The sequence below is a fragment of the Equus przewalskii genome, chromosome 5 (assembly GCF_037783145.1).
Source record: "Equus przewalskii isolate Varuska chromosome 5, EquPr2, whole genome shotgun sequence".
NCBI classification, from domain to species: domain Eukaryota; kingdom Metazoa; phylum Chordata; class Mammalia; order Perissodactyla; family Equidae; genus Equus; species Equus przewalskii.
Window position 1 is genome coordinate 24,223,811 of NC_091835.1, and position 13,836 is coordinate 24,237,646.

At 54.9% G+C, this 13,836-nt stretch overlaps 1 protein-coding gene across 3 annotated transcripts in view; it reads right to left on the minus strand.

Annotated features, from left to right (window-relative positions):
• PER2 (period circadian regulator 2) overlaps positions 1 to 9,157 on the minus strand; it is a 42,536-nt gene extending 33,379 nt beyond the window's left edge. The window contains exons 1-2 of one of the 3 annotated variants that reach the window (XM_070618782.1): positions 8,774 to 8,963; positions 3,309 to 3,395 (exon numbers count right to left, since the gene is read on the minus strand). The gene's annotated coding sequence lies outside the window, so the exon portion shown is untranslated. Of the gene's footprint in view, positions 1 to 3,308; positions 3,396 to 8,773; positions 8,964 to 8,996 lie in introns of those variants that run through there. The other 2 variants (XM_070618780.1, XM_070618781.1) reach the window with 2 other exon arrangements.
• Positions 9,158 to 13,836: the final 4,679 nt, after the last annotated feature.

A 13,836-nucleotide genomic window follows, 5' to 3' on the forward strand; every position in this document is an offset into this window, starting at 1 on the left:
AGAAGGTGACAAGAGCATCAGTGATCACCACTCAGCACGAGGAGAGCTTTGGGAAAAATACAGATTCCCACTGAATGGCACGCAGGGCCTAGGAACCTGCATTTTACAAATCTCCCCAAGTGATGTAGGGGAGGAGTAGCTCTCAGAAATCTTGGCCATCACAAGTTAGAGGAGACCCTAAAACCAGGCTTCAGGCAGGGGGGATGCCCAAACCTGGCTGCGGGTAAGGGGAGACTTCAGGGCGAGATGGGGTTGTGGGAGCAGGTGCTACCCTGTGCAGAGGGCAGAGCAGGCAGGGGCCTTACAGCAGCACGAGTGGCGGTGGGGTGGGGGCGGGGGGGGGGGGGCTTGTTCCAGGCACTGCAGGCAGTTCCTGGGCTCCACTACGGCCTATGTGAATTGAATGTGGAAGGGAGATGGACCAGAAGGAGGCCAGCGTGGAGTTTGTACTTTATCCGGGAAATGACAAGACTAGGAGCCATGGAAGCATTTTGAGCACCAGACTCATGGAACTTGGTTTGCATTTGGGCAGTCCCCACTGCTGCCCTGATAGCTAACTTTGGTGCTTTGGGGGCAGGTGGGTGGAGGGGGCGGAAATTAGAGACAGACTAGCCATAGGCTGGGACGAGTAAAGACCATGAGTACACGAGACAGAAGGGGTTCAACCAGAAGCCTAAGGACCAGAGAGATGTCACAAGGTGAAAGGGGGACCCAGGAAGTGTCTCCCTCAGGGTCCCCACAGGAAGCAGTCACCCACTCAAACCAGAAGGGTGTTTGATGAAGGCATTGCATAAAAGGATGTGGTCACGGTTACGGAAACAACAAAAGATGTGCAACCCTGGGGGCTACCAGGCGGGGGCAGGGGGAGCTGTTATCCCCCTGGGCCTACGTAGGAAGAGGAAGAGGGCTGCTGAAACCAGAGCAAGCCAGTCAGTCTGCGGCTGGGGGGATCCCCCGGCTTCTCTCTCCTGCTGACCTCAGAGGTCAGGGAGGCAGGAGGCAAGTGGACCTGCTGACACAGTCTGCTAAGACCAGCCTCGGGGACTGAGCCGGGAGGGAAGGTCACTGAGGGGGGTCCCCAGAAGGCAGAATGTGCCCCCCAGCTTCCACATGCTCCGGGAAGCAGACCAGACGCCTGATTGATGATGCCGACTACAGACACTACGCTAAGAGCATGAGCCACGCCATTCCACGGAATCCTCATGAGCACTGTCCACAAAGCACGTAGGCTACTCTTCCCGCTCCATTCTAAGGACGAGAAAACAGGCAGTGACTTGCCCAAGGCCACACAGCAGCAGGTGACAGTGCTGGACTCTGGGCCCACCTGTCCCTGAAGATGGGGACCTGTGGAGGATCCAGCACATTATTCTTTGGAAAACAGGAAGTCTGACTAGACCTTGACTTGTTCACCAAGCACACACAGAAAAGAGCTAAGACGTGGCTTTTGAAAAAGTGTGCTACAAAGACAAAATGAATACAACCTCCACGACGTGGAGGAAACAAGCAAATTCAGGACAGCACCAACTCTGTGTCATATGTAAAAATCAAGAAATGATGGATTCCATGAAACAGGTAATGGAGGATGAGCCAAAGCCACAGACTGAGACAAAAATGCCACATCAGAACAGAAGATTAGAAAGTTAAGTTCAGAGTCAATAATGAGGAAAAGGGTTTCAATGATGGGGAGGAGAAGCATGAGAAACTCTTTTAAAATGCAGGCAAAGGGCTGATATTACATACGAAGGGAGGAGAGACATGGAGGAAAGCTGTGTGTTGACCTGCGGATAATAGCTCTTTCAGGAAAAGACACCAGAGCAGTGAAGTGGAAACCACAACGAAAGATACACGTGAAGAAAACCCTCCTGGCTGAAGACAGACTTCCTGTGCCCATCAAAGGACTCCCTGCATACCAGGCAAAATTATGCGATGAGTCCAAGCCTCCATCATCCTGATGAAAAATATTTTCAAGTAAAAATAAAATTCTCCCAGCATCCAGACAGGAAAAACAAGCAGGTTACCTACAAAGGAGGGAAGTCCTGTGCATCTGGACAGTTTGGCTGCAATATTAAATTTTCAGAAGATCATGTCTCCACAGCCCTGCAGGGGGAAGGTCATGGCAAGGGAGGAAATCCCAGCTAGAGGACAGCTGTTCATGGTGGCTTTAGACAACCACAGCTTATCCACGCCCCCAGTGACAGACAACCTAAACTGCCAGCGGCGTTCCAACAACGTGAGGAACAAACAAGCAAGTCTGCTGCTCAGTCTTTTTTAACATTTCAGGGAAGTTCTAGCTAATTCAAGGGAAGAATGAAAGGTGCTACCTTTGGGGAAGACAGAGATCAAAGACGAAGCAGAGGCTATTCCCCCAAGAGAAATCTATAAACTTAGGGAGATGCTCAACCTCACTAGTCACAGGGAAAATGCAAAGGCTGAAGTCACCCTAAGTGGACAGGACCAACAGCATCCGATGTCGGCGAGGCAGAGGACTCTTGCGCACTGTGGTGTCCCAACAAAGTCTTCCTGGAGGGGACTTGGGGTGTGTCCAGCAACATTTACGACCCGCACCCCTCCCCACTCCTAGGAGCCACTCTGGGAATGCTTGTGCATGTGCACGAAGATGCGTGAGCATGGCACACAGAGTGATGAGGACCATCAGAAGGGAGCCTATCGATGTCTTATCAGGGCACCTCGTCCACCACGACCACCCTGGCCAGGCGCCAGCCCCAACTTCCAAACTGGGTCCCCTGCCTCTGCCCCCTGCCCTAGGGGGCCCAGAGCACGGCCCTGGTCTGCACGGAGGGCCCACAGCTCTGCAAGGCCTCCTTGGCTGCCTCCCGAGCATCTCCTGCTGTGGTCCCCCACCTTGGCCCAGCTACTGGGCTCCGAACTCAGGGACTTTGCTGCTCCCTGAAGCCCACGGCACTCATCCTGCAGACAGCCTGTTCCTCCTGCACAAACATACCATCTTCTCCCCCACCAGCTCCGCATCCCCCACCCTGCTCTCTCCTCCATGGCGCTGACACTGCCGGACTCCACACCGACGTGTCGGAGCTTTGAGGTGCTCCCTGCTGTATCCCCAGGGCCTGGCACCTATTGTTGACAGCGTAAAACCCGGGGCAGCAGCACTATGGAATACTATGCACCCACCAAAAAGAGGGAGACCAGACATAGCGAGGTGGGAAGATTCTAGGACATAAATGAACAAGTCGCAGAACAGTAAGTAACAACCACAATAAAATGACAGGCAGCACTTATGCAGGGCTGGCCATGTGGTGGCATCGTTATAGGTGCTGCTTTCTGCTGATTACCTTCCTCTTACTGCACACAGCATGGAGGGCTCACGCTACGACAGAGGACAAGACAGACATCTTTCCTGTCCCCATGGAGCTCACGTTCTAGAGGAGAAAACAGGTCATCAACAGGGGAACAGCATACACAGCAGATTAATGACACGTGCTAAGGAGAAGGAAGTAGAGCAGGGGACCAGGAGGGGCTGCGTGGGAGGGGCTGGGTGGGACGTTTTACGGAGGGTGTCCAGGGAAGGCCCATGCAGAGGTGACACTGACCTGGTACCTGAGCCCCCGTGTGGGGTGCTGACTCAGAGCCCCTCGGCCTCGCTCCTCCCCAACCCCATGGGGCACACATGCACCTGGTCCTCCTGGCTTCACATCTGAGGCCACCAGGAGTCTCTGGCTGAGTATGCCCCCAGCCCCAGAAAGTCTCTGGCCTTGGATGGAGCGCCACACCACGGGGTGGGCCCTCGCTTCCCCAGCTGCTGCCAGAGGGCCTGGCGAGGCAACTGGACCCGAGAGCGCCACTCCCCAGGGTGAACTTAGACCACAGCGGGTCAGGAAAAAAGAAGGGGCTGGCAGATAAATCTCCTCTCCATCCCCCCGCCTCAAAGGAAGCTTTCCTTTCCGCCCTTCCTTCCTGTCTTTTTTTGGGTAGTCTCTCTGATGAGGCCCCAAGGGGCTGAGGGACCAGCCAGGTGTGTGTGAAGCAGGGCGTCACCACTAGGGCATCATCTTGTGCGCGCGTCCCAGCCTTTTTGTCCTCACTTCCCTCTTCCCTCACTCGTGCTGCCCTGGGATTGCATCTCACAGGAAAGTGCTGGCATTAAGTCTCAGCCCAGACTCTGCTTTTATGAGAACTCGAACTGACAGACAGACTGAAGAGGGTGAGAGAGTGGGCCAGGAGGATGGTGGAGGAAGAACGTTCTAGGCAGGGGGCAGCAAGTGCAAAGGTCCCGAGGCAGGTGAGTTTGAGGAAGGTGGGCAAGTCTGGAGCAGAGAGGACAAGGCAGAGGATAGGAGGGCAACATGAGGTCAGAGCCAGACCCGGTGGTGCCTTGCGGTGGGAGAGCCAGGACTCCGGTCTCATTCTGAGTGGGATGGGGACTGTGGGAGAGTTCTGTGCTTACAATGTAATGGTCTTGTAGGCTGGGGGCCTGATGGAAGCAAGGAGACCTCTTTGAGGGCTCTTGCTACGGTTCACCAGAGTTGCCAAGGGGCTGCCCAGGGAGCCCAGAGCATCCTCTCACTCCTGCCCCCAACAGCCTGGGTACCACGCATCTCATCCCATGGTCCCCACTGGATGAGCAGCTGGCCCTTCCTGCTGAGTGAATTAGGAGGGCTGGGGGGTTAAGTGAGCAGCCCCCGGATGGCAGGGTCTTCGGTGGGTCCCACCACTTCCTGACCATGTGTTCTGGGGCAAGTTCCTGAGCCTCAGGGCCCTGTTTCCTCATCTGTAGGGTGGGGCGGCGGCAGCCTCTGCCTCCTGTTGGCTGCCGGGAGGGTTAAGTGACACAGCCTGTGCAGTGTCTGCAAGGCAGTAAAGTGTCCAACACACGCTAGCTTTTATGATCGCTGCCGACTACTACAGGAGAACAGATGGGTAACACAAGCAATTTTTTTTAAAAAAGGAGATATTTCATTGCCATGAGAGGTGTCTCTGGCTTGTATTTAAAGGACTAAGATCTCAGCTGGCCACCCCCGACCCCAGGCAATAAAGACCCCTCTGGAAGGAGCCAGCATGCACTCTGCTTCCAGGCATGCCCTGGGGGCTTGTCTCTTGGCTCCTTGGAGGAGCTCCAGGCTGGTCCCCAGTCCCCACCCCTGGGAGCTGGCACGAGTAGGATTCATTGAGCAGGAGTCACCTGATTACCTTAGTAGGGAGCAAATCTTCTGGCAGAGGGTTGGGCAAGCAGGGCAGAAATGTGAAACAATGAACCAAACCAAATCACCTGAAACTTCATTATTCCAGGAAATGCATCGCTCAGCACCGACAGTTCTAACAGACCGACCTCATTTTGCCAAGTTAGCAAAACCAACATGCCGGTCAAAGCAGACTCTGCCTCCTGCCTTCCACAAGCGTTTACGGAGTGCCCGCGTGCCGGCACTGCCAGGGCCCTGCGAAACCTGTGTTTCCACCCCTGGGGGGTGCTCACAGCCAAGGTGCCAGGGTCCCCGGAAGGAAAGGACAGCCGGGCTCAGAAGGGGCTGCTGGAGTGCCCCTGTCCCTAGAGATGTCTCCTCCGCAGATGTCCGCCCACTGGCTCTGCCCTCGGAGAGTGGTCAGACTGGAGGAAAGCAGCTGAGCTCCCCGCCCCGTCTCCAGTCTCCTGGCCACACCTCCGGGAGCGAGGTTTGCCTTGACAGGACAGAGGAACATTTAGAAAGTGCAGTCCCGATGAGGTCATAGTCTGGGATCGCCCCACAGTAATTCGGGAGCGGGAGGACGCGGGTGAGGGTCTGGAAGGAGAGGGGCCAAGGCCTGAAGCCCGCTGAAGCTGATGGAACAGTTCACGGGGTTCATTACACGGTCCTCTCTACTTTCACATATATTCAGGGTTTCCATAATAAACGGTAAAAAAAAAAATTGGGAATGAAAGGACAGCCTGGTGCCCTGTTCCACCCTCCACTGCCACTGCCAGGGCTGGTAAGGGCTTCTCAATCTCAATATCCTTGAGCCTGAGGGAGAAAGACATCTCTTTGTGGAAATCAGAAATCAGCATAGAGCCCAATTCCTGAAGGCAATCAAGTTTTAGAAACAGAAGTCAAGATACACGCGGAAAAGTCCCAAACCGTAAGGTTACGGCTTGATGTATGTCCACAAACTGAACACACCTGTGTACGCAGCGCCCAGCTGTGGAGGCAGAAGACTGCCACTCCTCAGGGGCCCCTGGTGGCCCTCCCAGCCACCACCCACCCCGGCGACACCACCAGCCTGACTTCCCACAGCCTGGTTCATTCTGCCCGTTTGGGGCTTTATGTAACAGGCATCTCAGAGCCTGTGTCTGGGTCTTTTACAACCCCCAATATTTTAACACGTCTGCTGCTTCCTGGTAGGAGTCAATTCCCCGAGGCCAGCCTGCTGTAATCCGGAGAAAATGTTTGTCCTGCTAAATAAACACCACGCTCTCCATGGCAACAGTTGGGTAACTGAGGAAAATGTGACCGTGGCCGTCCAAATATGGAAGGGCAGGAGACTGGGAGAGGCCCCGCTCAGCCTCTCCGAGACCCCTTCAAACATTCTCAGCTCCGCCTTTAAACCTCAGATACGGAGAGGCAGAGATTTAAAACAACGACACTGTAGACAACGTCACCCTCCTAGCTTCAGCGCTGGGGGAAGGAGCTGCCTGGTGGCCTATTCTCACTCCTCTCTGTCACCCCAGGAGGAGCACCAGGAACCCTTGAGGCCTTGGGGGCTGGAGAGGGTAGGGCACACCGCCTGGAGCCTGCTCCTCCTTCCCTTTGGAACTGCCCCCCTCTGATAATGCAGTGGCCTTGACCCTGCCTGTGACCAGTCACTGTCCGCCTGCTCACCTAGGGCTTCTGATTTGCTCTGGACTTGGAAATACAATAACAAACTTGTCACAGATGTGTACTCAAGGAGCACAGAGTTGAAACGAAGGCGTAACAGAGAAGCTGCTTAGGGCACAAACCCATCAGAGGCCCCCATCCAGACTTTCTGGTTCTCCCTTGGGTCCGCAGGTGGGCCAGCTTTCCACAAGGGCTGGGGCCGCAGAGCCGCTGCACAGCTGCCAGGTTACGTGTGGCTAGTTAGTTTTGCCGGGCACAGTGGTTTTCAATGTCGCTCTTTATTTTGACTAACTGCTGAGAGGTTCTGCCAGCCGCTCAACGACCTGATGGAGCCTGCGGTTTGCTGAGGCCCCGCGAAGCGACGTCATCATTTAAAAACAGAGGCGTGCCCACCAGTATGTTTCTGAAAGTTAAGTGTGCAGGACAGAGAGTACGAATGAGAGGAACCTTTCCTATTTCCTCCTAAGCTCGGCAGAAATGCCTCACAGGGTGACGTGTGTGGGCACCCGGGGAATCATCCGCAGAGTAACAGGAATCCAAAAATCCAGGCATTGAAACAGACCTCGAATCCGAGCCTCCCTACAGACGGGGAAACTGAGGCCCAGAGGGGGGCTGAGTCACCCAGCAGCAGCTGGCTGGCTGGCCGCAGGACTCCCCTCCCCGCCCAGCACCCCGGCCTCCAGAGAAAGTCAGGGCTGTGTGGGTTCTGTACCAGTGAATCACACCAGATGACAGGGACAGATAACTGCGAACACCCACGGTACCATGCCTGAGTTGGCATATCACAGAGCTCCCACTTAAAAATAGGGAGTCTCTTGCCTTGTTTCACTCATACCTCTTATAAAACGTGATCAGCCCTGTATTTAACAACTCAATTTCCAGTTAAAGCCTTCAGGGGCAGTCTTGTTCCCTTCTCCACTAAACCCAGCCTGGGACCACAAACCCCAGGTGGGGCATGTGGGGGGCATCTCCCCCCTGCAGCCGGGGACAAGGCCAGCGGCCCTGATGTATGAGACATGGGAGCTGAGGGGTATTCACGGGGGGGCTCCTCCCATGGTGCTGGGGTTAACATTCGGAGGACCTGAGGACCCTCCTCCCAAATTTCAGACCACTCAGGATTCAGCACCCAATTTCAGGCCTTCATGGAATCTCTGAAGCTCACCCCGATCAAGACCCTCAGGATGATGGAAAGACCCTGGAGACGTCTTGGGCCCGGGCCCAGCCCTGCCATGGTGTGTGCCCAGCAGCTCTCGGGGCCTCAGTCTCCTGATCTGTGAAGCCAAGGGGTTACCCTGGATGATTCCCAGGGGACCTTCGGGCTCTGGGGTTCTGTGACTATGAATCAGACTTCCAAACTGGTTTCCTCTGTGTAGGTTTCAGAAAGCCTGGCAACGGAGTTATCACACTTTAGCCCCGCCTTCTTGGAGGGGTAAACAGGCTGTCCCCCGACCCGGTCCTGGTCCATGTCAGGGACTCGGTAGCCAAGGTACAACCCAGAAGGATGGTGTGACTGCTGCATGGCAAAGTTGGACACCTCCCCCACTTCTCCCAACCTGGGGAGAGGGAACAAATACAGGGAGGTCCAGCCTGGGGAAAGGTTTCCAGGCCTGCCTTGGCACAGGAACTTTCTAGACTCTCTGCTCATCCACTGCAGGGGCCCCTTGGCCTGTTTAGGTAAAGCCCCTAGACCAGCGCCCAGCAGCCGCCCTTCCCTAGCCTGAGACTTGGTTCTCTGGCCTCATAGCAGAAAACTGTCTCCCCAAGGGACCCTCCAGGATCCCAGGGGCAGCTGCACCGACCCTCCGGCGGAGGCAGGGTTCAATAAAGAACATCATCTAGAGAAGGACAGTCCGGTGTGGCAGTCACTCAGTAGCTCTGTGCCCTTAGACAAGCGGCCTAACCTCTCTGGACCTTAGTTTCTCCATCTGCAAAATGCGGATAACAGTACCCACCCTCAGGCCGGTTGCAAGCCGAGAAGGAGTCAAACGGCCCAGGAAACTCTCGGATCGCGCCTCCGCGGGCTCCGTGAGCCGCCGCCGCCGCCGCCACCGCCGCCCGGAGTCCACCCGCCCACTGCCCGGGCCGGCCGGGCGGCCGTTACGTAACCAGAGCCCGGCCGCACGGCGGTCTGCGCCCCAGCCCGGCGCCCGCCCCCGCGCCGCGCCGCGCACTCACCGCCGCGCCGCGTCCTCGCCCGCCCGCCCGGCCGTCCGCGTCGGTGTCCCGGCCGCCACCACCGCCGAGAGCGCGTAGCCTGCAGAGCCGCCGCCGCCGCCGCCGCCTCGCCGCTGTCACATAGTGGAAAACGTGACCGCGCGCGCCGCGCCCGCCCCCCGCGCCTGCCATTGGCCGCCGCGCCGCCTCATCTGCATACCGCGGGGGCCGGGCCTGCGAGCGCCGCGCGTCCATTGGCTGTGGCGCCCGTCGCTCTCTTTACATAAGACGCACATGGAACTCCATGTTCACCGCGTCGGTTCCTCAATGAAGACGCGACGGCGCTCGTGCCCCCCTCCTCGTCCTCCCGAGTGGTCCCTTCCACTTCCGGCCTCAGCGCCTTCCATTCAAAACAGCTCGCGTCCGCCGGCTTGGGGAGCACGGCCTGGAGCGTACCACCGCGGGCCGGGGGGGCTGGCGCGGGCCGGGGACCCGCTCCCGTGCACCTCCCTCCGGCCAGCAGGCCAGCCGAACCCCTCCTGCAGCCCAGGCGCCGGGAGGCTGACACCGCCGGCGACGGGCCAGAGGCGCGCCCCCAGGGGCCGGCGCCGCGGGAAGCTCCCTGCGGACTTCTTTCATTCACTCATTCACATTCATTCGTTTACTCACTTGCTCATTCTTTCATGGCTGGGCGCGGAAGCTGCCCAGGGGACCGAGACTGCACGGCCCTGCAGGAGCTCCCGGTGCACGCCCACCCAGGCCACTGAGGTTGACACTTGTCTCAGATCTGCCTGGAGGGCTTTTCTTATTTTTGAGACCGTGTGTCACAATTTTTGGTTCAGCAAATAGAGTCGTTGTTACTACGAGAAGGTACAAAAGAAAGAAATGATGTGGTCCCCGCCCCCAATCACGTCATTAGGGAGAAAGGACCGTCTTGGGAAAAGGGAACTCAACCAAATACTGAATTGGGCGTTGTGGGTCATAAATTAACCAGGGCCAGGGTTATCCCCGAAGTGTCCACGGAGGGGGCAGCACTTGCAGAGTGAGTAGGATGAGAAAGGCATTGGAAAAGGAGGGTCTTTGGGAGGCGCAAAGCCACTGAGACCGAAGGAGTGTGGGCGGCTCTGGGAGAGAGCGCTGGACCCTGGAGTACCTTGGTTGAGGCCATTTGTCCTTTCAGTAAGCGTTGTTTGGGGCATACTAAGCCCCCAGCCTTCTGTCTAAAGTGTCAGGAGAGAGTAGAACTTCGTCTCAGACAAATAAAAATGGCAAGTAATAGGATATATTGGAGAATATGAGGAAGCCACTTGGTGTAAACCTAATTCGGCCTGACCTTATCTTTCCAAAAGGGCCTGACCGAGTTGAGCATGCATTGTATATCTGCTTTAGATATTCCCCATGGCAAGAACAAAGGCCCTTGAGATAAAGGTGCAACTCTCCCCCACCCCCAACGTTGACATTTCCTTAAGGATTAAGCATCTTTCCTTAGGCTAGGAACTGATTGCTGCGCTTACCTGTGACCACCCAGCTCGAGACAATAGACTTGCCTCCTGCTACGCCCACCAAGATAGCAGACCCACTACCTGCTGTGTCCATCAAGCGCTATGCTGATAGGGCAATCTTGTGACTATTGTGGGAGGGACATTTCAATCACATGTGAAACATCCTGTTTGGGGGTATATAACTGCTATGTGCACCCCACTTCTTTGGTGCCCTTTCTTCCTTCAAGAAGAAAGGCCCCGGGCCATGGTCCTCAGTTGTTGGCTCAGAATAGACTCACCCAAATTTTCATTTGTAGATTGGTTATGGATTATTTTCGTGGACACGGGGTAGAGGGCCGAGACTTGCCTGTGGGACATGAAACAGCGTGCAGGCTCCGAGGCAGGTCAGCTGCAGCAGGCTCTGAAACTACAGAGTCTGATGGGGGAGGCGAGGCTGGCCGGGCTCTGAAGGGCTGCAAGGGCGTGGGCTCTTCCGGTTCTCCTTTGTGGGCTCTCCTGGGGACCAGGGATGGGAAGAGAGGAAGAGTTATGAACCGGTGGTGCCTGCAGGCAAACTGAGCTGTTAGTTCCTGAAGCCAGTCCCACATTCAGGAAGTCTCATGTGCCAGCCACTTTCCCTTTCCTTGGCAAGGTGTGTGCGTGACTTCATCAGACACAGACGCAAACTGGAGTGAATACCAAGTTCACTGGGGCAATCCTGAAACCCTGGGAAGACTGCTGATTGGCTCACACTCCGTGAGAGCGGCCCCTCCTCCAGTTTCTCTGACATTGACACCTTGACATGCTCCCTGCGCCCCTCCCTAACACACACACACACACACACACACACGCACACACACATGCCAAGCAAATCCAGGCCCAGCTGCACCCTGCACACACCCAAAGGCTTTTTTGTTTCGTCGCATACATTGACGTCAATGGTGAGCTCCATTATTCTGGAAACAAGAATAAACAGACAGCTCATCCACACTGCACAGAGGTTCTCGTCTTGCTCAGCTTTTCCTTGGTCTCGCTCCACATTCAGCCTACAGCCTAAGGTCACATTTCCTCCCTAAATGTAGCCTCTTCTATTTCCGCCCATAAATCTGGTGGAAAGATAGAGAAATCCATTATTTCAGAAGTTATCAAACGTAATGGGCCTCTAGAACTCTTCAGAATCTAATCTATTTTCAGTGTCTCACAGCTGAGTTCTTCTTTCTTGTTCCTGGAAACTTTCATTCACTCCACAAATATTCGTTGACACCTGAGTATTGGGGGGTGGGCAAAAACGCACCTCGTTGGACCCTTTGCTTGTAAGAAGTTGGCAACATAGAAGAGGCGATGAGGCAGGTTCGGACACAGTTTCATTTAAGATGGGGTATAAGTCCCAGGAGAACAGGACAGGCCTGGGCAGAAGCCTCCACTCCAGCTCCAACAGGAGAACACTGTGGGGTGCAAACCCCCAGACCAGGCCAAGTCCATGGATGCTGTTCTCCCTGAACCAAGATGGTGGGTAAGTGAATGAGTGAGTGAGTGTGTGTGTATGTGAGCACACGTTGGGGCATCCAGGTTGGATCCATCTGAGGGAGAAAGTGCTCGATATTTCACCATAAGTATGCTGTTAGCCTTGGGTGTTTAGTTCTTTATACTTGTGCTTTGTCATAGAGAGAAAGTCTCCTCCTGTTATCGTTTGCTGAGAGGTTTTTTTTAAATCATACATAGGTGCAATGGGCTTTTAATCCGTGACAATTATTACATTTTAAAATATCTCCCCCAAATAAATCTATTTTTTGCAGATCTGCAGATGATTTAAATCACCATAGTTTTCTCTCTACTATGCAACACTCTGTATAGACTTTCTTACTTCATTATTGTATCTTAAAACCAAAAAATATAAATGAATTAAAGAATTAGTGCCCAAGACTCTGCCTTTCTCATGTTGTGAGTTTCTTCTTTATTGCTACAGGAATCCAATGATTAAATGTGTACCCAACTGACTTCTCTTATTCTCAGTTTTGCAAATAAAAAGCATGGTTTTAACTGAAGCCAAAAAACCGTTAACATGTCACTTGAGAAAGGATTAAAACTTCAACTTCCTGGTCGTGAGGCCATTAAAAGAAAACCCGAGGATTAACCGAGATGAGAGCTGTACACTTCCCGAACGGAGGTGGAGTTGGCAGTGGGGAGGTCGAGTTGCTGGTCAGATTTTTGCCTCAGGACCTTGAGGGCTGATGTGTGGGCCAGATTTTCTAGTCTCTGACAGCGTGAGCCCTCTTCCCAGGGTTTCTGGGCCACGAATACCCCTCACTCTCCTGGAGAGGCCCAGGAAAGACAGCTTGCCAACAGCTGCTCCATGTCCAAGGTGATGCCCTATGTTGGAGGCCATGCCCCATGCAGAGGTGACCCCTGTGTCCACGTGATATCCCATGTCCAAGATGACCCCCATGTCCAAAGTGATGTCCCACGTCCAAGGTGATGTCCCACGTCCAAGATGACCCCCATGTCCAAGGTGATGTCCCATGTCCAAGATGACCCCCATGTCCAAGGTGATGTCCCAAGTCCAAGATGACCCCCATGTCCAAGGTGATGTCCCATGTCCAAGATGACCCTCATGTCCAAGGTGATGCCCCATGTCTGAGGTGACCCCCATATCTGAGGTACATCTTCTTCAGAGGGCAGAAGTCTCTCTCATTGGTTGGCATGCCATCTGATTGGCCTTTGGGGCCATGGATCTGGACTGGGCAGACCTCTGTAGCACGATTTCTTGCCCTGTCCCATTCTACCTGCTGTGTGTCCCCCAAGGCTGTCATCACAGCTTGGTTCTGCCAGCATTGCTTGGGTTGGTGCTGAGGGGTAGCCCGACTGGCCCCCCAACCATGGCTGTCCTGGGGCAGTGTCAGGAATTGGGGCCCTGAATGCCCTGGGGACCAAGAAGACCCCTCCCTGTCAGAATGTCTGATCCTTCAGGAGGCTGTGGTCTGGGCTCTGGACTCCTGGATGGGCTTGGACCTCAGGCACTTGTCCCCTGTGGACGAGTGCTGACTTAGCACATGCTCACGAGTTTACCATCATGCTTAGCGCTTTCCGTGCATTCTCTTATTTTATCCTCATGACTCTATAAGACGTATGTCCAGATTCCCTTTGTCCCTTAGAAAAAGACACCCTCAATGTCACGATGCATTAGGGAATCGTGTGGGGCTGTGTCATACGTCATGGAGGGGAGATAACTTCATCTGCAGAGTGATCTCGTGGCCACCCTCACTGCCCTGCCCCTGTGGAGCCTGGGAAAGATGCGACCAGAGTCCAAACTCCAATGTCCTTCTCATCCCTCGAACATTCTCCTCACCCAAAATCTCCCCCTGTGATGTGGCTGGCCAGGC